General features: G+C 36.7%; 1 protein-coding gene across 1 annotated transcript in view; it reads left to right on the forward strand.

Moving 5' to 3' along the window:
• Positions 1–388: 388 nt before the first annotated feature.
• Positions 389–26759, forward strand: part of LOC104084400 (histone-lysine N-methyltransferase 2C-like) — a gene marked incomplete at its 3' end in the record, with an annotated part of 117587 nt that continues 91216 nt past the window's right edge. The window contains 2 exon segments of the mRNA XM_009588230.1: positions 389–512; positions 2178–2287.

Consider the following 26759-nt stretch of genomic DNA (forward strand, 5'->3'; position numbering starts at 1 on the left):
TAACACAGACTGCTTGCTGTTACCTAATTCTCCATTCTAAGGGTTGGGCAAGTTTTAATATTAAACAGAAGTGGACTTTAAAAAAAGAAGCATGTGTGTCCTGAAGAACTGGAAGAGAACAGGCTGGGGAAAGGGGCATTTTACCAAGCACTTTTTTTTATCTATTGAATAGCAGCTTTAACTGAAAACTTGGTTATTGGGAAAAATGTTGGACTAAAGTATGAGGAAGAAAGATTTTTGTTCATGTAGATTAATGTTTTATCATGTTTGGAAAAATGTATATTCACTTTCCCTGAGTTTTGGATCATTTACAAGTATCTAGCTAATTGAACAAAGAATGTTTTAAGTTTGTTATTCTGCTCCCTGATACAGATCTCGATCGAGTGTAGCATCATGTACAAGCGTAAGCACCCAAACTGCTTCTGACGATCAGGTTGTCAAATTCTGGGATGAACTCAGTTTAGTTGGCTTACCAGACGACATTGATGTTCAAGCCTTATTTGAGCCAACAGGTAAGATATGTTGCTATCCTCTTTTTTTTCCCATCCGGTAGTAGTGCAGTAGCTACAATGACAATGAGTGAAGTTTTTCAGATGTTGGTTTTCTGTGCTCTGGTGTTCGTCAAGTGTTTGATGATGCTTTTGTAGCTTTTGCCAATGTTAGGTGGTGGTTTTGTATAGTCTCCTCTTCAAGTACTGTCCAGAATTCTTGTCAGCTTTGTATAGGGAAATATTTGTAACCTACTGCTGAAGTGGTGTTCAGGTAGTAGTATCTTCAGTATCGTGATTCTGTTTTGGGGAGAAAAGGAAAACGAAATGAGACACAGCTTAATTGAATTCTTAAAGTCCTAATCCTGTAGCCTTACCTAATCTCCTGCTGCTAATGCAGGGTTATTGGAAATAATGGAATGGAAGATTTAAAAGAGCAGTATTGCTAGAACAATAGAGGCATAATACACTTGCACGTTTCCAGTATCTGCAGGTTTTCTGTCAGAAAACTGTCTAGTGTCATCTGCTCTTTCATTTTAATGGAACTTTTCTTTTTACTGAGTTATGAATTACTTTTTCAGAAAGCACTTATGTCCAAATGCTTTGATGCCGGTAGTCCACTCACGTATTTTGCCTCAAAATGGAAATATATTTGTGCAATAATATAAATGTCATTCTTTCAGGAGTGTGGAAGCTCATTTCAAAGTCTAATTAATACAAAAAATAACATTTAGTGGTTTGTTTTAAATAGTTATACCATAGTGTGTATGGATGGGCGGGGGGGTTTATCAATCTAAATTTTTTTAAGTTGTTATTATTTGTAGACGACTCTTCCCAAGCCCTTACAGAGATTTTCGGGGGAGTTTTTTTGTTGCTGAATGATTAAGTTTACCAAGTACCTAATTTCAACAGCTAATGTAAAGCATCATTTCTAATCTATGTCACAGAATTCCTTCGGAAGTACACATCATTTACATTGTTTTTCCCAGAATTGGATTAGAAACTTCTTTTAAGAGATACTTGTTGAATTCTGCAAATTCTGATTTTTTTTGTTATGTAGATAAACATTTCTAATTATATCTCTATAATGTGTTTGTTGTATTGACACAGTTTTCTCAGTCATTTATATGGTGTTTCTATTCATGCTGTATTTTGAGCTTTTAAAAGTTTTGTGTAGAATTCTAAAGCATCATGTGAGCATGTTCTACATGAACATACAGATCTGTATCCGGTCCTTGGGAATCTTATATAAGAGTACATACACAGACAAATGTTATCTACAGTGAAATATAAGATCAAATGTAACTCCCATGTGTGTGTGTCTCACACAAACATTGCATATAGAATCATAAAGTCATAGAATCACAGAATCATATACACCTCACTGTTGTGATTATATGATCGAGCATCTGAAAATTAGAAACAGATACACAGAATGTGCTGAAATGAAGAGGAAGGCGTGTTACGTTTAAAAAAAAAAATTGCATGATAGTTAGTGTCTCATAGTAACTGCAATATATTCAGTGTGTGATAATAAGGGCATTAAATGTTGCAAGAAGGAAAAGGGGAGGAAGAGAGACTATTCATTTCATTTGGCATGTGTTTACTACTAGAACTAAGTTCCAATCTTACAGGAAATGCTTGACAGAGTTGTACAACTAAAGCTTTTTTTCTTTCATAATGCATTAGGTCATTGCTGGGCTCATCACCGCTGTGCGGAGTGGTCATTGGGAGTCTGCCAGACTGAAGAGCAGCTATCGGTGAACGTGGACAAAGCTGTTGTCTCAGGGAGCACAGAAGTGAGTAAAAAAACTTGAATGCTCAATCCAGTAAGACAGTAGGGGTTGGGGGTTGAAAAAAAGACAGTAGACTAATGCAATACAAGATATGACCAGAAATAACCACATACGGATCTCTGAGCTCACGTTTATAATAAGGTTTCTTTGGACAGGTCTTCATGATAAAAGCTACTCTTGTAATTTATTAAAAAGACTTATGGAGTTGCATGGAATTTATCATTAATTAGTTTTGAGGTAACTAGAATGTGGAAAGTAGCTGGCTGATGAAAACAAAATACAGACAAAAGAAAAGTTGAGTTCAAATTAGCAAATGCCCTGCTAGGTAGAGGAAATACCTGTTTTGCCATTTTATATTATGAAATTATATGACTCCAATACAGTAAAAACAAATTCTCAGTTACTTTCATACCGGTTTGAAAAAGCAGGTTGGTGTAAGAAAACTAGTGTTTACTACAAAGCCTATGTTGTTACTTTAAATATTGATAGAAATACATATATAAATATTTAGTATTTTAATTTGAAATGGTAATGTATTTGGAAAAGTAGGTCCCTTTGAAAAGGGCGGACTCCTTTTGCTGTCATATTCTGATACCATTCTGAAATGAAGAGACCTATTTCACATTGTTTTTACCACGTGTAGCTATATTTTTTGGTCGTATTTAGTCATGTCTGGTAGATTATTTTAATAATTTTAGTTTTTTTCTATATTAATCAGCCATGCTATCAACAGGTCTGTGTAATTTTTGCTGTTTTTCTCATGATCATGCTTATTTTTACTCGATTCAAAGTTTTTCATGCATAATATTAAAATAAAAAAATTATGCAAAAGATACCAGTAAATGCTCTCCATCGTGTGGACTAAAAAGCTGCTTTAAATCAGTCTTTCAATACAAGCCATATAATACAGCTTTCCTTGTGCCTTCTACTTTTACATATACTTATATTGAATAAATGCTTTGCTTTGAATAATTTAATTGATTTCTGTGTATCTGCTTTCAAAATAAAAGACTCTTCAGAATGAATGAACCTGACAGTATTAAGTCATCAGCTTGAAGATGTTAAAGCATTTCTTTGTGTGTGTGTGCATGTATAAAAAAATTATAAAAAGAATTGAAAGAACATCCAAAATCGGTTACTTTTTTTTTCCCCCAAATCTCCTGCAGAGAAGTTTTCATCTCCTTGTTTTTGTCTGATGATGGTGGCTTGTAGTCATTTTGTGATCAGCTCAGTGCCCTCTGTAGTAATTTTCATTATGATATTTTGGGTTCTAACAGAAATCCTTGCTGCAGTGTTCAAGCTTGTATTTTGCTCTATTGAATTTCATACTGTTTCCATTATTTCGGTTCCATTTCTTTCTGTATGATACCTTGCTCCTCCCCTGTGCCTCAGGGTGATGGTGTCTCACCTTCACGTCATTAGTACATTCTAAGTTTTGTGTAGATGTTTATAATGCAAATATTTAAATAAGAATTGTCGAAGAATCCCACATCTCTCTGGTGTGATAGTTTCCATTTCAGCCCAGTCTTTTCATGTGCTGCTCTGTAGCTTCCCTACTAACCTTTTCAAATTCTGCAAATAATTTTTAGATACCCCTGTTGCACATGTTTTAGTGCAATGCAGAGAGATGAGAGAAATTTGAATTGATTGCCATTCTGTGTATTTTCTATTCAATCTTTGCTGAAACCGTTGAGAAACTTTCTTTGATGTAATACAGCAGTCAGCCAGCAAAGAGTGACGTTTTGGTTATTCTCTTTTATCCTTCTTGTGACGTCCCCAGGGAGAGCAGAATAAAAGCACAACTGTCATTGATTCTAGAGGAAAAGCTAGACAAAATGAGACATCTTTATCCCACGGTCACACCAGGGGATTTTTTGGTTTTATTTTTTTTCAAGAAATAAGGACCACACTCTTCTGTAGTTGTCTGTTCCTGACCATGGAGCAGCAATGTGGGGGTTGCTCAAAGAGTTTGTGTATAACTGGTTTGGAGCCCAAGTAACCCTGTGTTTGCTTGTGTCCAGGCTGTAGTGCTTGGTAATAATCTTTCCACTGCTTTGTAACTTGTCACTAAGCTAAAGAAGGCACAAAAAAGTATAAGATGCTAGTTATCCTATGTGATAGTGGAAAAGCTTAAGGGAAGAAATTTTCTTTGCACAAGGTATTTTTAAAAGTTTTGAATGAAAGGTATAGCAATTAATTTAATGTATGTTTTTGTATTTACAGCTGCTTGTGCTTTGCTTTTGCTAAAATTTTGGGCTTCTTTCTAATGTGATGTTACTGCATTTTAAAAGTAAAGTTTCTGTTTAAATGTTCTGAATACTGTTGGCAATGCAGATGCAAGTATGTGCTCAGGGCATACAGAAAAATAGGTTAAATAAAAACAAGCTGTATGCTATTTCCTCTACTTGCCACCAAATTTGCTTTGGGTTTTTTTGTTGTTGTTTGCTTGGTTGGGGATTTCTGTCTTCTTGGAAGTCCCTCTGGCATGACATGGGTTTATGATGTGGTCTGCAGCATTGACATCTTCCCTTAGCTGGGAAAGTATGTTTTCTTTTCCTTAAGTTCATGTATAGATTAATTTTTGACATGTAAAGAACTTTTTCTTGATAGTGTAGTCCATTGGTTTAGGTCTTTTAATTTGTGGAGAGTGTTTTGGGGCTGTTCTTACCTTGAAGGTCTCTTTAATTTGTAAGTTACATTCATGTTTCTCATTAGTTAGGCTGCCTATTGTTTGCAAATCTGTTTTAACTGGATATGACAGTGTTTCTTATTACTCTGTTTACCAGTTGAGATGTCCATTTGGCTTCACTGAACTTGTGATTTCATTAATAAAGCTTGTGTGGACATATTTCATTGACCTATTCCGAAGTATGTATGTTAATTCATTTTGGTTTTCTTCTTGGCCCGTGTTTGCTGAAAGTTTAAAATACAATACTATAGAGATCTCAATATCTGTGCGTGTTTCACAAAATACCCTGCTTAGCGTGTATTTCTTCTTCAGTTCGTTCTTTTGGTTCACTCATTTTGAAGGCCTGGCAAAGACATCTGACCAGTTTGTTACACGTATTTGCATCTAGATGTAGGTGGGTTCTTTGACTTTCTTTCAAATTTTTGGGTTTGTCTCTCTTTAATATTAATGAGTGCACATACATACATCTGTATATGTGAGGTATTTGAAATCTTGTGCATCACGTTGTTTTATAACAACTGACAAATAAAAGCTGGAATATACAGTTAAGTTTATGGCAGTAGATGTGCTCTAGTCCTTATGAGTGTAGGTGACTCATTTAATCTCATTGCTTGTCCTGCTTACCTTGCTTATCTCAGCAAGTGAGAGTCATGGATTTTCTCAGAACCACTTTCTAAGTTTAAAAAGTCATAAGGAAGAACTGGTGATCCAGGTGACAAGCATAGTGTCAGAGCTTTTTTCAAGATGACGCTTAAGAATTCACATACTTACCTCTGGAGCTTGTGCAGTATGTAAGTTGAAGAGCCTGAACACCCAGACATAGCAGTTCCTTCCCCAACTACTTTAATAGGTTTTTGTGGGATTTTGGAGTAATTTTGTTTCAAGTTTTGAAAGAAAAGAACTCTTTGGAATATAGACGGGGAGAGAAAACTTCCAGTGATTTGCTTGGTCCAAAACATAACTAAATTTTCTTATAATTCATAAGTACTCTACTCAGTACATAAAAATTACCATAGTAAAGAAGCTGTCATGATGTCAGCTTTATGCAGATAGACTTTTATCAGTAAGGTGTTTCTACAGATATTTGTGGTAAGATGCAAAGACGATGTGAGATGGAGACTTAGAAAGATAAACTAAGCAAAGGAAACTGATTGAACAGAAATCAGAGTTTTTGCTGAAAAAAATAGTGGATGTGGACAAGCAGAGTTTTCTGCTTTTTCTTGTATCTCTGGTTTCAGTCTTATGCTTTCTTAACTATGCCGCTTTTTGATATTTGGAAGTGTGAACTTATTGGCATTACCATTTAAAATGGAGGCCTTTAGGGCTTGCATCTGCTCAGCTTTTAACAGGAGTGGTTTCTGAAATATTTTCAGGTATTTTTAAATACTGCTTTATAATTTCCTTGTTTATTTTCCATATATTGAGTAGGTGGCAGTTTCTCTACAGTCAGCTGAGGAAATAACGAAGTTTACTACTTGTCTGCCTTACATTGTCTAGCCATAGCTTTTCTGTGTGCTGTGAAGTCCCAAATAAGGTGGGCTGCTTTTTTCCCCCCAATATGTAAGTAGCTCAATTCAAGAAGTGAATTTAAGGAAGACTCAGTAGATAATGTGTTTGAACCACTTCTCAACAAACTGTGTGCAAGAAAGGAATGCAACGGTAACTTTCCCAGCCAGCTTTCTCTTCTGATAAGATGTAGAAAGCAGTTTACAAGTCTGGGAGAATTTGTCAAGGACAATAAAGTCAAAGAAAACAGTATTGGTGGAAACCAAGAAAGAGGTTCCTATCTACTTAGAGACTGAATAGGGGAAACATGATAGTAATGAAGTGTCTAAAGCAGTCGTTCCAAAATACTGTATTACTCTGTTTCCATCTTATAAAATGTGGATTTCTGTTTGCTTTGAAATTCTATATAGCTCTTTGCATATTTACCTACTTCACAGCTTTCATTTTTCCAGTAATAGTCAAGTGTTTCTTCAGGACCAAGACTCTTGCAACCAGACAGCTGAAAAATTGCTGTCGTCTTCCCCCACCCATCCATTTTTCTTCAGTTAATCAGAGCAGTATCTTTTCTCTGTACAAGGCAGCTGTTTTCAGCTCCTGAGCTTCTGCAGGCTGTGTTTGGCATGTTATCATTGCTGAGAACTGTAGGAGTTGTTGCTTTGCGTAGAGGCAAGCTAATCAATAGTATCTTGCCTTGTTCCAAACTCAAAATGATCTGCTGTTTTGACACTCCGCTCTCCTGTAAGCCCTTTTCACATGGTAATGCAATCTTGAAATTCTGCCACCAGAGGCAGGAGATTGCGCTGTTTGTAGATGCTTCCAAGTTGGGGCAGTGTTACAAGGCTTGCATATTAAATATCTCGCTCAAATTGTTTCTTAAAGCCCTTTCCATCTACTGTTTTTAATTCTTTGCTCAAGGCTCGATTCTAGCATGATGCTTACCAAGCTAGACCATAAAGAAATAAATTGAGGGAAAAGTTCGGACACATTTAAAATGTTTATACTTTTTTTTAAAGTGGTTGTCCATATTTTGAATGTATCTTCACCCCTTAGCCTCAGTACACTTCTCATCTTGTTGAGACTTGTCCATATTTTTAGTGGTATGTGCGTATGTTTACTTGTGCTGCTTTAAGTGGAAAACCGATTTGGCTAAATTGATACTTCCTTTTATTGTTCCTTGTATGTAAAGATAAGCATCAACATCTTAATATACTATTAACTTCATACATTGTGGAGGATTGTGCCCATTTAGCCATAGCAATTTTTCAGCTAGTTCTATTTTCTGTCCGCATAAAAATTGTGTGTGAAAAATGATAGAATCCTGAAGACAGGGATGGTGTTGGCTTCATATACGTCTCAATCTACCTGAACAGAGCACATAGCAATGTCTTTTTTTCAAGATAGAGTGCAGGATTTGCAGTTCCTTGGTGCTCTAAAAGCTCCCTTCTTTCTTTTTCAGTATTGGAAGAGCTAGTAATTCTTAAAGCCAGGGAAAAATGCATAAAGAATGTCATCTATCATAATTTATACCATTTCTGGGCAGAGTCCTCTGTATTTGCCTGTTTTCAAGGAGAAGCTTTGTAACATGATACTAAATGGGCAGATCTGGTATTCAGAAGCTCCTCTCCCAAGTCTTGATTTTTTTAATGGTACTTTTGCACATGCAAGGCACTTGGCTTCTCTTCATCTCCGTTCACTGCAGCTTGGGAGTGACTACCTGGCTGCTCTATTGGAGTGGCTTCTGATTTTATCTTACCGAGGGTTTTTTTTTTTTTTCCTGTAGTTGCTTTTGTCTTGCAACTGGGGAAGGAAGTACTGCAGGAAGTATTCGTCCAAAATAACGTCTCTACTTTTCTTATGGGTTGCTGTCTCTTAGAGAACTCTAGCACAGAAAGTGCTAGAGAAGGACTAGAGGAATATTGACATAACGTTTCATCAAGAAGACACTTCCATATGCTTTTGGTCAGTTTAGTGGCTTCATTCAGTTCCTAGCATGTTTTAGAAATACTGTAACCGTTCAGCAGTGTGGGCCATGAGGTATTGCAGTTTTCCATGAATTTCCCTCTTGTTATTTTGGAGTATCTCTAGAGATTTGTAGCCATTTGCCTGTCGAGATTTGTAGCCATTTCCCTGCCAATGATGACAAGCTTCGTACTTGAAGGAAAGACATAGTGACTAAGGGTACAGCTTTGGTAACATTTTAATGCTGTAAATTATCTTCCATGAATTACTCTGTTCCAGAACGGTTTGGATTTTGGTCAGCTAAAGACAGATCATTCGTGTCTTGGAGAACGTGAATCAGGCTGTTCTTACAGCTTGTTAATGACATCAGAAACACTATGTCAATTATTTTATAACTGTGTTTTCCAAGTTCTGCAAAGCAGCTGCGGTATCTTAAAATTTTCATAGTTGGTTTTGGTGAACTACATGTAATTCTTCTGGAACGCCTTTGTACACCGTAAATGATGTCACTACAGCTTTGGTAAGTCTGTTTAGGTTCAAGAGCTGCCATGGGACATGTATGTGTGTTCAGTTTTCTGCAGGTCCAGCAATTTGAGAACAGATATTTGCCTGCTTAGTAAGATTTACAACTTAATTCTCATTAATATTGTCACATGAACAATGATTGCCGTATTCTTTTGTTTGAACCAAAATAAGCTTTTCCATGATGTACTGTTGTTCATTTGAAGTCACTGTCCTGTAGCAGCTGCTTTGAAAAGTATACATCAAAATAGAGGAACCAGGCATAGGGAAGAAGTGAGAACAAGCAGATAAGAAGAAGGAAGAAGGTTGACATTTGAAATTACTAGGATTATTGAAAAATTCACCCTTTCGTGTTTTCTTCTCACCTGTAATCTGACTCTAGGAGCCAAAGCAAATAAAGTGTAATTTAATATATACTTTATGCAAAAAAAGAAAAAGAACTAGCTTTTTGCCTAGGAGTTGTTTTTAACCCTATAGTCACTTTTACCAAATTTTTATCCTTTTTTTTTTTTTCCAAATTATCCAGTGGGATTTTGTGCATTCTATTTTTATTTCTGCAGTGAAACACAGAACAGAAAAACTAAATTACAGTTCTTACAGATAAAGAATTTTGTTCCCTATCAAAAGACAACACCTTTAAAACTACAGAGTTTAGGACTCAGCTTTCAACAGACAGTTTTCAATTTCCCCAATGGTCTCGTAGACCACATTTTCTAGTACAAAATAAAATACATTTTTCTATATCCCTGCTAGTATTTAAGAAAATGAAGTGATCATTAAAACTGAGTAAATGCAAATCAAGAACTCTACGGTTCTCTGCTTCTAATATGTTTTTGTAATTATTTTGGCACGTAAAGTATGGATACCTTGGGATCTAATTAGACTCCACGCTTGGATGTGGATCTTCACTTAGAAGTTTGAAAGGATTGCTGTGAAATAGAGTGGTCTGTCTGAATAGCATGATCGTAAAATGAGAGGCAGTGGCAGATGGAAGAAATGTGGCTAGTGTAAAGTCTAAACACTTTTGATGAAAGAAGGGGTCTGAAATATATTTTCATTTTGAATATTCCTTTTATTGAGAAAGAAAACTTCATTTATTTTCCCAGGGTTTCTGATGTAATAGTTGATACTCAAGTAAATCTCTATGTGTTACTGAAGGAGAGATAGTTTGTAAGTGTTGATTGTGATAGTCTAACTGAGGTTTGTTGAATGAATAGCTGATCTGCCACCAGCTGTTAGATGGATTAATGTTTCAGATTTGTACTATCTGATATAAGATATACTATTATCATGAAGTAACTTTTCAAGTTATCCAGCAGTGAAAAAAATAAGGAGATAAAATGATATAGTATTAAACTGAAACTATTTAATTAAAAACTTGTTTCTAAGATAGTCTGATGATGATCAGGCTATCTGACTTTGTGCCTATCCAAAATTTAATTTTAAAGAAATACGTAATTTTTCACTTATTTTCCCATTATTTAACATATTTATTGTTAACATTTCATAAAGCTAGTACTATGCTTCAGTGTGTTAAGGTCTTTGGGATAAGGTCTTTGGGATTTTTCTGAGTGGAAAATTCTTTTATAAATGTGAAGAAATACTTATTTCAAGGCTATATGACACATCCCCAATTTAGCACTTCTTTTTAATTAGCATCTGAAGAAACAGAAAATGTTCCTTTCTTGAGAGACATAAAACACACTGTCCTGTTTATGTGCTAATACACGGTAGAGTATCAATGTACCAAATGTTGGCAAAGCATTTGATTTAGAGCTTTTTCTGGGTAATGGCTTGGGAGTTTGGTTTGTAACAAGCGCAAATACTTTAACGTGACTTTTCAGTCTTTATAGTTGTTCCTTGCTTCATAACCTGTTATGATCATAATTCTGTCCTGTCGATGAGAAAAAGGAGCATGTGTTAATCCGAGACCTATTTAGCTATAGTTAATTTTTGTATCATCTTCAACATGTTGATTCTATTTACAAGAGGGAGGAAGGCAGGCATTCATTTATGAACCACAGTTTGGAGGAGCATTTCTCTTCTCAGATGAAGTAGAAGAAAAGATGCACATTTTAAAACTAATTTTTTTTTTCATTTTTTAATTTTGATTTGCTGTGTCCTGAGCCTTCTGTGAAATAACAGCTGTGTTTGTATCCCTACCTTTTTGTTTCCAAATATATGAAAAAAAATATTGTGAATTTGTCTACATAGCAAGTAGTATTGTCAATGCACATTATAACTCACTGATTAGAGTGAAAGCGTGTCTTGTTCCTTCTTTGGTCCGTAAGAAATAAGCACTAGAGCGTAACCCCTGCCAGCTGTTGCAAAGGGACAATGGCTAGCGCCGGTATTCTAATATATGCATTTTAGGTTTACGTAGTAAAGTTTATTCAGAGTAAAAGAGGCCTTTTCATAAACTCTTGATTTTTTCCAGTGCATGAAAACAATTTCTGTGACTTCATTGCCTGGTTCCCCCTGCAATTTTGCAGACCTGAACAGAAGCACAATGTCATTTCTGGCAGGCAGATCTATGTAAAAAGTCTTTCCTATAACTGCATTTCTGGAACACAGTAGCAAATGAGGAGGGAAAAGACTTGGGTTACTTAGGCAGCCCAAACGTCCATTCCTTAAGATGGTTCATATGGCTTCGTCTAAAGCAAAGTGTTTGATTTTTCAGCCTCGCCTATTCCTTTTTCTCTCCCACTGCAGTGGTGCTGCTGGTTTCCTGCTGTGGTGCCAGGAGGCTGTTCTGTGGGAGCTCGCCCTGTGAACGCTCCCTTGGCACTGAAGTCAGAAAGCAGAGTCAGCCTTAGAGTTTTCAGTCTATGGGGTTTTTTTTTCAAGGTGAATGCTTTGAAATATGCACCTTTCTTGAACTGTAGATGTTGAATATGTGGGTAGTAGAATCAGGGGAGAGAGATTGTTGCTACAAAGATGTTTCTGAGAGGGTTTTGATGCTGAATAGATGATAGGCATTGCAGATGCTAAGGGCAGTCTGTGAGGTGTAGGAAGCAGACAAAATGGACTAGGGGCACAGAAAGAGACTGAGAGAGAAGCAGCAATAGCCCAGAAATGAAAGCCGAAAAGCCTAGCTGAGAAACATGAAAGGGCTTATGTTCCTGAAGGAATTTCCAGTGCAGGTTTCCTTTATTCAGTAACATTCACCAAAATAATTTACTGAAAGCTCTGAAGTGAAATTGTTTAGTGTGTGTTCCAAACTGGTGAAGTGTGTTTCACAAAGACCTTTTCTTCCTTTTTGCATGACTTGAGTAGAAAACACTTTTTTCATAATATGCCCAAAGAAATTCTCTATGTTCTTTTTTCTCTTTTTTTCCCCCCGGGTGTCTGTCTTAAATGTTACTCTAAGCGTTAAGGCAGTGACATACTAGTTCATGTTGAGGTGGTACTCTGTTCCTGGGCATTTCATTTCAAGATTTTACAATCTATCTATATCAAGTTATTTTGGAGGCTTATGTGTTAAAAACAGGGAGAACCTGGTCTCTGAAGAGCAAAGAAAGCCCACTAAAGGAAAATCGTGCTCTCTCTTAAACCAAGATTGTACTTTTTCCTCAGCTAGTGCTTCAGTTTGCTGGTGGGACTGACCCGTTTCGGTGCTTTGTTGCAGAACATGAGAATACGGCTACTTGGGCTCTCCCTTTCTCCTGTCTTTCTATGCTCAGCAGCAGAGTCCTTCAAGGTCTACAAAAGAAAGAAAATGACAATGCCCCCAAATTTTAAATGTGGAACAAGGAAATAACAAAGTGTTCTTTAAAAAAAATCTATGAAAATATTTACAAATTTATTTAAATTATTATTCCATTCATATTTTCAGCAGATAAGAAGACTGGAGCTCTATATGTATTAAAAAAAGGCAGGAAACTGTACCCATCTCTTAACAAACATGCCAACAGTAAGCCCACAGAAACTTATACAAGGAAGTGTAGCAGTACCACCTCTCTCCTCACTTTTTTAGGTACTTGAATGCAACCCTCATTTTCCTACCTTACTACCACCTCACTCATGGCTGCTTCTTATTTAAATATTTTATATTCAATCTTTTCCATAGCTAATGTGGATCGATCTGTTGGGTTTTTTAATGTTAGTGCTTAAGGGTCTAATCTTGCCTTTGTGTGATGGTTACATTTATGAAAAAAGACTAATCAGTCTTTTGCAGTTAATATTGGTTAGTTTTAGTCAAGGATGGGTCCTCATTATGCTTTCAGCATTACAGAAATAAAAAGGCATCTTCCTTGCCTTCAGAAACTTGTTCTTTAATAGATAGCACATGAACAAAAGGAAAAAATACCCCTATGGGACAAGTTGTAAGTATATTTGAGCTGTAGCATTGTTTGGTTAGTTAGACAATTGACTCTAATCTCGGTTTCGTAGCAGTTTCCCTTTTAAACAGTATTTTATTTAAGCATGTCTTTTACATTTTTCATCGATGTTCACATGCTTTTTTTTTGAACGAGAACTTTAAAGTTCAGACTCTAATGAAATTAGAGTTATAAAGTGGGTTTGATTATTCTGCTCAGAAGAGTCTGAGTAATATTTTTCCGGCTAATATAAATTATATTATGGGTTTTCATTTGGGGTTTTCACACATCCTCAAAAAAATCGTACAAACTTATTTTAATTTAAAACTCAGGAGTACTCTTATTAGTCTGTTGGCATCAGTTTGCTTTTAAGAGGTAGCCTAAAAATTCCTTCTGAGATTGGTGTACTGAGCAGAGTGCAAATCAAACCATTAGCAAAAAATAGTTTTGAACTCCCTAAAGATTTTGTTATTGACTTCCATTAGTGTAAGTTCTGTCCCAGAGTTGCAGATTGAGCATAAATATTACAGGCATCAGTATGAAGTAGTGCCATTAATGCAGGTGTCCTTGAGTGTTTTTTTTTTAATAACATGGAACAAATCACGCATGAAGAGACATCCTATGAATCTTCACAAATGTGGACCAACTGCCCTTCGTGTGCAAGTACATAACACTCGCTGATAAATACAGGCACTACGTGCATTAAAGCTCTTTTTTCTAATGGTCTAGGCCACTATTGATAGTCATCTCTTTATGTGAAAGAATTAATAGGTTTAGTTTCATTTATATAATTGTCCTCTCCATTCTGCAGATCTGATCTGGGAATAAAAAGTAGGCAGAGAAGTGTAGGTCTGCTGCCCATAATGAACTTGTAGATGTTCTGTGAATCATACACATGATTGATATTAATAATAAGAATCCTATTTAATAATATTAATTGAAGACCTGATGAAGTGGCATGTTCTCAAATCAACACTTCCCATAAGCTTTTTTGCTGGTGTTTTTTTTCTTCAGTGATATTAATGTATTCCTTCGAAGATGTCATGTTCCTTTTCAGTACATCGGGAAGGAAGGAAGTAGCTGTTATAAAATAAATAAATAGTTGCTTCCCTGGAGCATCTAACATTGGTGAAACAACTTGATACACCCTATATATAATGCTGTGACATGGTTTCACTTCAGATACAATGAGAATACATGTATTCAATTTGTAATCTAGACAGTTTTTTTTATAACACTGCAGGTATTTCCACAGCTAGCCTTCTCACTACCAATTTTTAATTAATGAAATAATATTTCCTTCTGTTTAAAAAAATTTCCCCCACTCTGCTTTTGTATGAAATTGCCTTGCAAAGAACTAGGAAGAGTGGCAGATTCTGCAGAGTAAATAGTGAATCTGGATCTAAATAAACTGCTGTCAAATATCCAAGCAAATACTGGTTTGTTTTTTTTTTTTTCCTTTCAATTACTGCAGGTTGTTATGGCAATATTAGGTGTTATTTGTATGGTATTTCCAGGGAGATGTGTTGACAAATCATAAACCTTTAAAAGCGAATAGAGACTTCTAGAGAAATAATACAAAAAGACGGTTCAGTTGCTATCACCATTCTTTGAGCTTTGTGAGGAAAATGCTCATTTTCCAAAATGTAAATGGATTTGATATGTTGAATAGGTAAGAGGTTCAGGTTTGCCAAATGTCATACCAGGTGAGGTTTTTTTAATGAGAGTAACTTGAAATAGATGGTGAATTGTTGGGAAGACTGTTACCGTTCTGCATCCATCACATCAGAATGTGCCTTGGGCACCTCCAGAATGTTTGCTTTCTGTCAGATGTAAAATATTGTGATGGATAAATCCTCAGTAAAGGTCGGACCTAGCAGCAGTGCTCACTCATCTGAGAAACTAAAAGGTCAAAATACTCAAGATGCTTGTAAGACTAGAAGCTGAGCATCACAGTAGTGTATGGTTGTACTTCCACCCTTAATTTTACGTGAGCCTGTTGTGTTTGGTACTTCTAGAAGTTCATTTCTGTAGGTGAGTGCACTGTTACAGTCTTATGCACCTGTTTGGTGTTTTTCAGCCTTCGCTGAACTCCTTTAATTGAAATAAATCCATTTTATGGTAAACCATCTCTTGCTGTATGGGTGTTTTTAGCAAAGTATTCATCCTAGTACTGTGACAGCATTGTTATCTTAACACTACCAGAGAATTAGGATGATCATCTGATGCTAAGATTTCCATGCCGTCAGATAAAATTGGTTTTAGAAAACAGTGATTGAATCTTGATTGTTTTAACCATCTGAACAATCTGTCTAATACTACTGGACCGCTCACATGAATTAGCTGAGCAGCCTGTGTCTCTTGAAGAATTTATTTGTAGATAATTATGATTATTAAGCCTAGGAACCACAATGAAGTAGACTTTCCAATGTGTTAGCATGTGGCCAGTCTATGTTTAGGACTTGTAACCTTGCTGTGGACAACTCTCAGGATCTCAGGCTGGCTCCTGCTCTTTCCCCAGGCCCATGTCTGCTGTTGACCCAAATTATTTCCCCTTCACTAGTTCTTATGTATTATTCATGTTATTTCAATGCGGTTTTACTTTTGATAAAGGAATGGGATTTCCCCATTTTACTGTAAACTTTGTGAGAAAAAGCTTTTAGGACATTATTCTAGTCCTAGTTTAGCTGTAACCAGATAAGAATAAAAATATCAAAACCTCCTTGGCCTGTCATTAGAGATTAAGGAAAAGCATTGTGAAGAAACAGGACTGTGCTTCGTTTGCCTATATACTACATATGAAACAGAAGCTTCACGTGTTTATACCTTACTCATACCAGAGTGTAAGAAGCCTGTTATACATAGCAGCATTAAAAACCACACAGAATCTTGTAGTGGAGAAAAGGAATTTTAATGTAAAAGAGACCAGGTGGGAATTGGTGCTGGAACAGAAGTAAATATGTACATTTACTAAGGGAATCTGTGACATACAAAACATAACACTATTTCCTGGCAGTTTTTTCCATTCGGTGGCACTAATGTCTCTATAATTAAGAGCAATGGAAGTATTTAGAGGAAAACTGTATACTGTTATAAACCATTTTTTTTAATTGAACAGCTGTAATTTCTACCAATGGAACAAACTATATTATAAGAAAATGATTATTAGTTTAAAATGCAAAGTTAAATGAATGCAAAATTAACAAACAGATGGTGAAGAATTATTGTGTTTTATTTTACTCCTGGGTAAAAGGGCTCATGCATGATTGTAAAAATGTCATCACACTTCGTAAACCTGAAAGCAAACAGAATTTGCAGTTGTGCACATCTGTTTTGGGACACTGCTAAAGGGTTAGAAGAATCAATGTTGTTTTCAAATAAGGGTATTCATCAAAAGGATATCATTTACTTAACAGTTATGGCTTCTGCTAAGCATCAGACTTAATGTTCTGTGGAATTCATTACAAAATTTGGCAGCTTTTTTCTTCACAAGCTACTGAGGCAGCATGCTGCAAAATGAAACGAACAGCCCCTTCTTATCCTCCCCTCCCCAACCCCCCAGAACAACAGTTGAATTACCTGCTAAATGTTTGACCAGTAATTTCAGGATTTTAAATTCTAGGTCAAGATGTCACGCTTCACGATGCTTGCCCAAGGAATGTCCGTGATGGAATAGGATGAAAGACAAGGGGCTTATTTGTTTATTTCAGTAGATAGTGAATTAAAAAAAAAAAAGGATATGTAATGTTTGGGGATACCATGTTTTGGGAGGAGGAATGGGAGAAATATGTGTAAGTGACTAATTTAGTCAAATTGAAAAAAAAACTAAAAGCCCCAGCCAGATAAAACATGTGAAGCTTTTATTAGAAAAGAAATTATATTAATGTTTCAAGCTGGTAGTTTCAAAGTATGCCATCTAATTGCTTTATTTGAGCTCAATTTACAAAAATTAGTGAACTGAAGATGTAGGATTTTGTTTACGATGACTCTGTGCCATTTGGAGAGCGCAATTTAGGAACAGCCAAGGAAATAGGAATTATGAACAATAAGGTACTGATTGCAGTCAGTGGGGAAGGAATACTAAGGAGGTGCTCACTAATGAGGAAGGTATTAAAGGCAGGAAATTCTTGTATTTTTTAATGTCTGTACATAATCCAGAGTTCCTTGTCACCCCATCCCTACTATTACCTTGTAAATTAGGCATATCATTGAGTATATATAGTGACACTTGCTGACATTAACTTTCTGTTAAACCAAGTTAATATATCTACAACATTTTTCTTAAAAAACCCACATTATTAAGACTATAAAATCAAACACACAAAGTTAGGACATGTCAGAAGACAGGTTGTCTGCACACAATTAATATAATTTGCACACAATTAATATCCTTTGTGTGTATGCCTGATTATGCAGTCTTTAATTGTATGATCACATGCATAACAGCTAGTGCCTAGTTCAGTCCATAGGATGGACATTGCTGTCTTAGTAAAAATCTCTTCCATATTACATTTTTTAATTGTTGTTCAATGTGTAGCTATGTAGACTATTCAAATACTGCTGAAAGGAAAGAATTACTCATTTCCACATGAGTTTTTCTATGATGTTTCTACTATAATAAATATGTGAATAACTTGTCTATAAATTTTTCCAGATAGCAGATTTTTGTGGCCTTTTTATGCATCTTGGGCTCCCCAAGAGAAGTTGAATTTTTTTTTTTTTTAACTTAAAAATATCTGGTAATTTGGATGGCAAATTGAAAAAGTTTCAAAAATACTCAGATTTACTTAAAAAGTTGCACTGATGTTGCAGTTCTTTCTTCACTCTGTTGGAGTTGTGAGTATACAATCTATGTAGAAATCAAGACTCTATTTTTAGGGGGAAAAAAAACCCCAAGCTTTTAAAAGTAAGATTGAGTACTAAAAGAACTTCAGAAAAATTTTACTTAGTGCCCTGCTTCTCCATAAAGGAGCTCTATGAAAGAAGTGAAACTAAATCTGTTTTGCATGTCATCGTTCAGTTGCCATAACTAAGTGGTTTTTTCTCCCCCAAGCAATCCACAACTTTTTTCAATACATACTTTTTTCCCCTCTACAAATTAAGCTCAGTCCTAGAAGTAACAGGTTTCTTTAATGCACAGACTTCTTTTAAGAGGTCTATTTTATGCACTAAATCCATGTTTGATCTGCAATCCTTTTTGTGTTTTAATGTACATACTTAGTTATAGTTGTGCATATGTGTGTCTGTTCATTCCTTTATCTGTGTCTCTGTGTATGTGTGTCAGACCTTGTAATTGTCTGACTATATAATTTCCTTGCACCAGGGAAAAAAAGGAAAAGGCAGACCTCGCAAACTGCAGGTTTAAAACCTTTATGGCTACATATAGACCTCTCCTATTTGAGCTGGCTAAGTGATAGCGATATAGCATTAGGAGTCAGAGGACAGTGTACTTTTCCTCCTTGTAGTCTTCATCCAATTTCGGTTGCCTCAGACTTCTTTTTGTTCAAGTTGATTTTTTTAGCCACTTCCATTCTTCCTCATTCTTTGTGCATCCCAACTCCTTAACTTTTCTATTCCCTTTTCCCCAGGTTCCTTTTGAGATCTGTCCCTTCACAATTTCTGATGTCTTAGGACATCAGTTCCCTCAGCTCTTTATCCAATTTTAGTGCCCAGTTTTAGTTAATTGGCCCTTGAAGTGTCATCCCTGCCCCTCCTCAGCTTCCACCTCAGTCCATGGTTTCTCCTCCCAGTCTCATCAGACTCATTCACGCAGTGTAGTTAGTCCCTTTTGTCTCTTTGACCCAAATTTGTTCATCTGCCTGTGTACTGGATACTCTCATTCCCCAGACAATTTAAGTGACAGTAGTATCAAGAACCTTAGGGATGTCTGCTTTCCGTTCCAGTGGCTTATTGTGCTTAGGCTTAGAGTATTTATTACAGACTTCCTCTCTCTAATCCTTGTCATACTGAAGCAATCTCTGCAGAAGGTACACATAGTCTGATCAGTGCTAGAAATTGGAGAGGATCAGTCATGATCAATGAGAGTAGATTTTTCTGTCATTTTCCACTGACAAAGTTTTGGAAATGTTTTACATTAAAAAAGTAGTTTTCTCAAGCTTGGTCACATCTGGATAGATCTGCAGGGTAAGGGCAAAAGTTGCATCCTGCACACTAAAATTCCTGCCAAATTGCAAGCCCTGTGAATGAGGTCGTTTTTAAGATGAGCAAAATGTTTTCCTTACTGACTTTTCTATTCTCAGAAATGGCTGGAAAGTTTTGACTAAGTGTTCCAAAAGTATTTAAAAGAATTTAGGCATGTGTTATGTGAAGCTTTAGCCCAAGTTTTATCATTTACAAAACTTGTATCAATAGAATAGAATTTATATGGAAGTCTTTGTAAGCAGTACCCATTCACATCCCTTCATGGATAGTGCCACGCTGACAAAACCTTTGGTGTGGACTTACCTGTGTTACCAGTAGAGAACTTCTGTCAACATATTTTAGGCAGGCTTCAGCTCAAGACTGTCACCTAAATTTAGACCTCTCTGTGGACATGTCTACCTGTGAGCTGTGTTTAAATTCCAATTATAGGCAGTGGAGATCTGGCCAGTATTGTCTATGGAGCCTGAAAATGGACACCCACTGTTTGGTCAATTGAATTGCGATGAAGTAAATTGCATAAAATGACTAAGTCTCTATTAAGTATAATGGGAGCTTAAACACTTGGCGCATATATAGACACAAAATTTAGAGCCTCAAGTTTAGATGTCCTCATCTCAAGCCTTGCGTCGTTTGGAAGCACAATGTGACTGTATCAGCAGTAAATTCTCCTTTCACTGGATTTCTGTTAAATGGCTTCACAAATGTCATTATGCCAGCCTAGCTGTAGCTACAGAGGATCTGTAGCATAGACATAACCTATAGAATGCTTAAGCCACTTCAGAATCCTTATATTTGATTTAGGAACATAGGAGCTGTGCTAGATTAAACAGAAAGTTGACTTCATCCCAGTATCTTCCGCAATGACCAGTAACAGATGCCTAGAGAAGATCATTAAACAACAGGCATGTAGCAATGTTTCCCCCAATTATTTTTTTTCAAGCCTCCAACAATTTGTGGCTCATTGTGCTCTGCCAACAAAAAGAAATGTCTACACATACTTCTTAAGACCTTCCGAGCATGAATCAAATGGAACTGGCACAATAGTCTGTTTTCTGAGCCTGCCAAAAAGCAGCCTTAAACCAAAGCTGATGATTTCTGTTCTTGCCTTGTTTGTCTTGAAGTTGCTGATGCTGAAGCCTAATAATCACAATTTAAATTACATTAAACATTATTGACCTTCTCATTGTTGACATGCTAACTAAACAACAGGCTCATGTGTGCCCTTCTGTCAGGGTGGATATTAGATGAGAATTAAGGGAATAGTTGGTTGTTAACTGTGGGAAAGCTTAGGCTCAAAACATTTACATTATCCTAAATCTTGTAGACAGTAAGAAGGTGAATAAAAAAAATTGTTTTCTTCACTGAAGTGTGAAAAAAGTAGCAAAGGCAGAGTCTGTGGAGGAAATCATATGCATGCGGTTATTCCACTAGCTTATGTAATGATGAGGAGAATACAACTTCAAGGCACACAAACCCTACTGTGGAGCTTCTGAATAGACAGGCTTTGGGAATGTTTCAGATTATATGAGGAAGAATTTGTGTACCATAAGGTTTGCATGTTTTCCTCAACCTATTTCAGGTTTCAAATAAAAAATATTATCTCCCTTAGCAAACTTGCTTCTTACAGGTTATTAACCTATCAGAACTATTACGAAAAACACCCCTGCAAAACACGAATGCTTTATTGTCCCAGTTTTTAGATGCCTTGATATCAACACCATTTATTTAACGTAATTCTTTATAAAGGTGAAAAAAAGAGGCAACTGGTGGAAAGGACGAACAAAGTAGTGACTTGTAGAGAGCCTGAAATCTCCACACTTAAAGGGACCTTTGCTTTCTACCTTGATTACATGTGTTGAGTCACTGATAGTAGTGTTAGTGATCATCATTTGTATCTTCCTACGTTTGCTGCTTATTCCTGTATAGATAACTGGGCAGATTATGGACAGATGGAGTATCTAGTCAAGAATTCTGCATTAGAAGGCTGTCTTTCTCAGTCATGTGTTGAGCTTGGCCAAATTGCATCTCTTCTGGTTGTCCCTGTTTTTTCATAGAGTTTTAGAAGCAAAACTTGATAGTTTATTTCTACAACTGTGATTTTTTTTTTTTTTTTTTTTTTTTGGTTAAACTTCAGAGCACTCAGATCATGAAGTGGACACTATAGTAAAGTTTTAATACATGCTGTTTCTGTTAAGAACATTATAATTTGAAATTACAGTTAGAGAAATCTAAATTTTAATTTCTTCAATTTTGGTATGTGTTAAGGATTGAGGAACAAAAATAACGTATCTCTGATTGACTTGCTTGTTATAAATCTAAGTAATTCCCAAATTTGTAACATGATTAATACAAAATTAAAAAATTAGAAGGTAATTTCCAGTACTCCTGCAAATGCGTGTTATTTAGTACCTTTTCTAATCAGTAGTTCCATTGAATTCTTTTTGTGTTGCCACCTTACTGCATTGTGCTCTTAAATGCTTTATGGTACTTAAAACAGTGTATATAACATTAGAGGTGCTAATGGTGATCAGCGTCTATAAGCAATAGAAAGCTTTTTTTAGATGAGGAGTAATCAATGAAGACTGTCAGAAGTACCAGAGAACATATTTCATAAATCACTGTTTATACTAAAACTTTGCGGTCTCATTAATGACAGGATGTTAAGGTCCAGTTGCAGGTTTGTATGATAGCAGTTTTCAGTTGCTAAACAGTCTGAAATTTGTTCTTACAGGTAATACATTAAATTTTTTAACTGAGGACAGAGGGCTTGTGTGCATTTCTGGGTACACTACCATAAAATTAAAATTGCTTATTGTTATCATAGGTTTCGTTGGCTGACCTTTTTAAAGCTACATAAGTTCATAATCAGTAAAAACCTTTTGTCATTTTGCTTAAAAAACATTTTGCAATACCTAATACTAACATTTAACTTTACAGTACTAATCAGGTCACAACTAAGTATTTATTCGAAGTCCATGTTTTAGCCCTTCTTTAATGTCTGCCTCCTGAGGGTTGTTACTTGTCCAGTTGCTGAGACAGTAATACTATAAAGTAATTCAAAGGGCAATAAAATAATGATAAAATATGACCTCTGGTTTGTTCTTAGTAATATCTGGATAAAAATCTTACGTTATCGTAAACACAGGCATCTTTTCTTCATTTGAACTTGCGCTGAGTTTTGGAGTACTTCAAAGTATGGAGCAGCAGGAAGGTTGATGTAAAGTTGGAATACATCTTTTGTCAAAATTTTTTTTAAATCATGTAGGAAGGTTAGAAAGATATAAACAGTAAGCTGCTTCTCTTGTCACCATCTTACAGTTTGGCCATCTGTTTCCATTAAAGCCAGTAGCATTTGTGATGTTCAGCTGAGCTTCCAAGCCACAGGCGGAACTAACCTTTTTGTTCAGTTGATTTTGGTGTAGTTATGATTCTAGCATGGCAGTACGAGTTTTTGTCTTCCTGGAAATTTTCTGTGTGGTTTCTGCTGCTCTGTTTCATGGAGGATGTACTCCCATACAACTAGAAAAGAGAGGAGGTGATTGATCAGGTTTTGTTATGTTTTCTGTTAATTTGCTTAGTTCTTCCTCTTTCACTTGTTCATTTGTGTAACAATGTCATATTTGATCCAATGGGATTAGTGAATAAAGGGAATTTTAAAATGAAATTTGAAAGAGCACAGTGTTTAACATCTTTGTCAGTGACATGGACAGTGGGATTGCCGACGACACCAAGCTGTGTGGTGCGGTCGACTCGCTGGAGGGAAGGGATGCCATCCAGAGGCACCTAGCGAGACTTGAGAGGTGGGCCTCTGTGAACCTCATGAAGTTCAACAAGGCCAAGTGCAAGGTCCTGCACATGGGTCAGGGCAATCCCAAGCACAAATACAGGCTGGGAGGAGAATGGATTGAGAGCAGCCCTGAGGAGAAGGACTTGGGGGTGTTGGTTGATGAGGAGCTCAACGTGACCTGGCCATGCGTGCTTGCAGCCCAGAAAACCAACCGTATCCTGGGCTGCATCAAAAGAAACGTGACCAGCAGGTCGAGGGAGGTGATTCTCCCCCTCTAGTCCACTCTCGTGAGACCCCACCTGGAGTACTGCGTCCAGCTCTGGGGCCCCCAACATAAGAAGGGCATGGACCTGTTGGAGCGAGTCCAGAGGAGGGCCACGAAGATGATCAGAGGGCTGGAGCACCTCTCCTATGAAGAAAGGCTGAGAGAGTTGGGTTATTCAGCCTGGAGAAGAGAAGGCTCTGGGGAGACCTCATAGCAGCCTTCCAGTACCTGAAGGTGGCCTAGAAGAAAGCTGGAGAGGGACTTTTTACAAGGGTGTGTAGTGATAGGCCAAGGGGTAATGGCTTTAACCTGAAAGAGGGTGGATTTAGATTAGCTATAAGGAAGAAATTCTTCCCTGTGAGGGTGGTGAGGCACTGGAACAGGTTGTCCGGAGAAGTTGTGGATGCCCATCCCAGGAATTGTTCAAGGCCAGGTTGGATGGGGCCTTGAGCAACCTGGTCTAGTGGAAGATGTCCCTGGTTATGGCAGGGGGGTTGGAACTAGATGATCTGCAAGGTCCCTTCCATCTCAAACCATTCTATGGTTCTGTGATTTGCTTTTAAAAGTGAGATCCTTTTCTGTCTGTATGAAAAAATCAGATGTAAAAGAAAAAAGTGAAAAAGACCAAGTGGAAGGAGATGTGGACTGGTTTAAGTCATGGAAATTACAATAGTAAGAAGTAGCAGAAGCATGGATCAGAGCTTTCTTGCCACGGGCGAGTGCACTAGGAGCTTGCTGAAGGAAACAGTTGGTAACCAATGAAGGACTTTTTGAGTAGAAAAATAGTCTGCTGACTCTGCTTTAGTGACATTTATTTTATTGAATGTACTATGAATAAGTAATGAACTATCTCTCTAGCTTTCTGACACCTTGTAAAGTTTTTTCTGTAGAACAGGACTGTAAAATTATTTGATCCATGAACAAAAGAGTGTTTGGCTTGCTTTGACAGCTTGCCATTTTCTTATACCTACCCTTTGAATACTTGGATTCAGTTTCCACCCCCTTTGCATAACACCTTATTTTGTGCTCATGCTAATGAAATTGAAGACTCCATTCTGTCTCTTACTGTCCTCGTAGTAAAGACACTTGCATTTCATGGGCAATATGATTCATTCCTTCCTTCCACCTCCTACTGTCCTGACATATTTTAGTAATACAGTAGTAAAGTAGTATATGTTACTGAGTTTATTTAGCAGAGCTTTTAATTATTTTTTTAAATTAATATGCTTTTGCTGTTCCCATCCTTGCTTTCTTCGCGAAGGTCAATTAATTGTAATAGCTGCATACTTGTTCTTCTAGGGTCATAGCATGTGGCCTGGTTTCAGAGAAGCGTTGGCTTCTAGTGCTGGAAAAGTAACTCTTCTTATCAACAGCTGTTGCCAGAAAAATCCCTTTGGGCATTTGTTTCTTCAGACTGCTTTATCTCTCTTATAAATTCAGCAAATGTTGATATTCTGTGCTTTTTATTTGCTTCGGATGATATATACCACATTGTTTTTAAAGTGTGTGTTTTAGCTGCCAAATGCTTTTCATTGCCAGTGCAGTTTAGCAGATGGGTTTGAAGGGTTCAATTAAGTGTAATTTGGGCTTCCATTTTTCTTCCAGCATCTTTATATGGTTCCTTAAATCAACATCAACATTTTTCAAGGCTTTGCAGTAATCCTGTAGTTTGCTTATTTCTAATGATTTCATCATTTAGTCATATAGCATTTGGGAAAAGGTATATTCTGATTTTACATTTGTTGTGTACCATTGTTGATTGGTGGTTTTGAAAAACAAATGTGATGTTTAAAAACGCCATTTATATTGCTATTTAATCCATTATTCCCAGCTTTTAGTAAATGTTGGATTCTTTAGTGTTTGCAGTTCTTTCATAATTTTCTTTCCCGATTAGATAATTCTTAAGGGTTAATTATGGGATCCAACGAAGTCTCTGTTGAATACTTTCTTGAGGGACAGGTTTTGGACCTTAGCTCCCCTAAGTTCCCATTCCTCCTGTTTCTTACCAAGTAGTATCTTTGAAAAATGTGTGGCCTGTAAGAGTTGGGCCTTAGCTAGAATCTGGGCCATCTCAATAGGCTGTAGGAGTGTCAAATACAAAATAGTGCGATGGGTTGTATGCTGTTTAATGTGCAGCTGCAGTTCATGAAGTTGGAGGCTTTGGGCTATATTTTCATGATTTCACATCTGAGTTCAGGACTTACCTTTTACAGCATCCTCAGTGAGTGTTTACTGAATATATCGTTTCCTAAAACCAGTTTCTTGCATGACACTGGTTTTGTTGGCAGTCCTTAAACGTAATTACTATTGCTACCTTCTTCACCTGCTTCAGGAACTCCATGTTATTCTTTCCTTATCTTGTCCCCCCTCCTCTCCTCTGCATTTTGGCTAGTAAAGTGAGAGAATACATCTTTTCCATACCGTTAGTAGGTCTTTAGAGATATGGCTAGGAGTGAGATGTCTTGGAGATCTGAAGACTAGACTAAGCATTGTAGCACAGAAACATGGCAGTAGCTATCCTTAGTGATGCACTTTTATTTCTGTGCCGAAGTATTTTATCTTTTTACACTGCAGTTGTGTTTAGCATAAACTAATATTTTTTCTTTCTCTTGTCCATGAGTTGTGGTGCAGGCAGATATTTTGCTGAAGACGTTATTTTCATCTGGTTTTAAGAACATCAGTGTAGCTGTTAACGCAGGCAGCTTTGTGATTTGTATTTTTGTATGGGCTGGTTTTGATATCTGTGGACTTGTAGTAGCACTATTTCATGCCTAATTTCATGCTAGGCTTTGAAACACGAGAGAATTACGGTAATAAATATCGTCTGTATTCTAAGAATTAAGCAGATGCAATATGTAACTTTTCTTTGATTTGGTATATGTTCATATTTGGCTGTTACTTGATACTTGAGCTAGTAATCAAACATACCAGTGTTAGTATTATATTTTTATTATGAAAAACGAGTCGCCGAGCTCAGTTGTTGCTGTACGTTATGTATGCCTTCCTGTGAGCCACTGGCCTGTTTTTTCTGAAGTTTACTCCAAATCTTACAGTGCTGTGCTCTAGCCTTAAAAAGTATTGTTGCCTTGGTGAAAAAGTGCAAAAGCATGTTACAGTGCAGCAGGGCCTGTAATGAATCCAAGAAAGAAAAAAGACTCATTAACTGAATCAGAAAGGAGTGGGTGATATTTTACAAGCAGGCTGATGGAATCTGTTCCCTCTTGACTAGAGAACTGGAGGGTTATTGGGTAGTTCTTTATGAGCAA

Source organism: Fulmarus glacialis, unplaced genomic scaffold, assembly GCF_000690835.1.
Source record: "Fulmarus glacialis isolate BGI_N327 unplaced genomic scaffold, ASM69083v1 scaffold7022, whole genome shotgun sequence".
Classification (NCBI taxonomy): Eukaryota; Metazoa; Chordata; class Aves; order Procellariiformes; family Procellariidae; genus Fulmarus; species Fulmarus glacialis.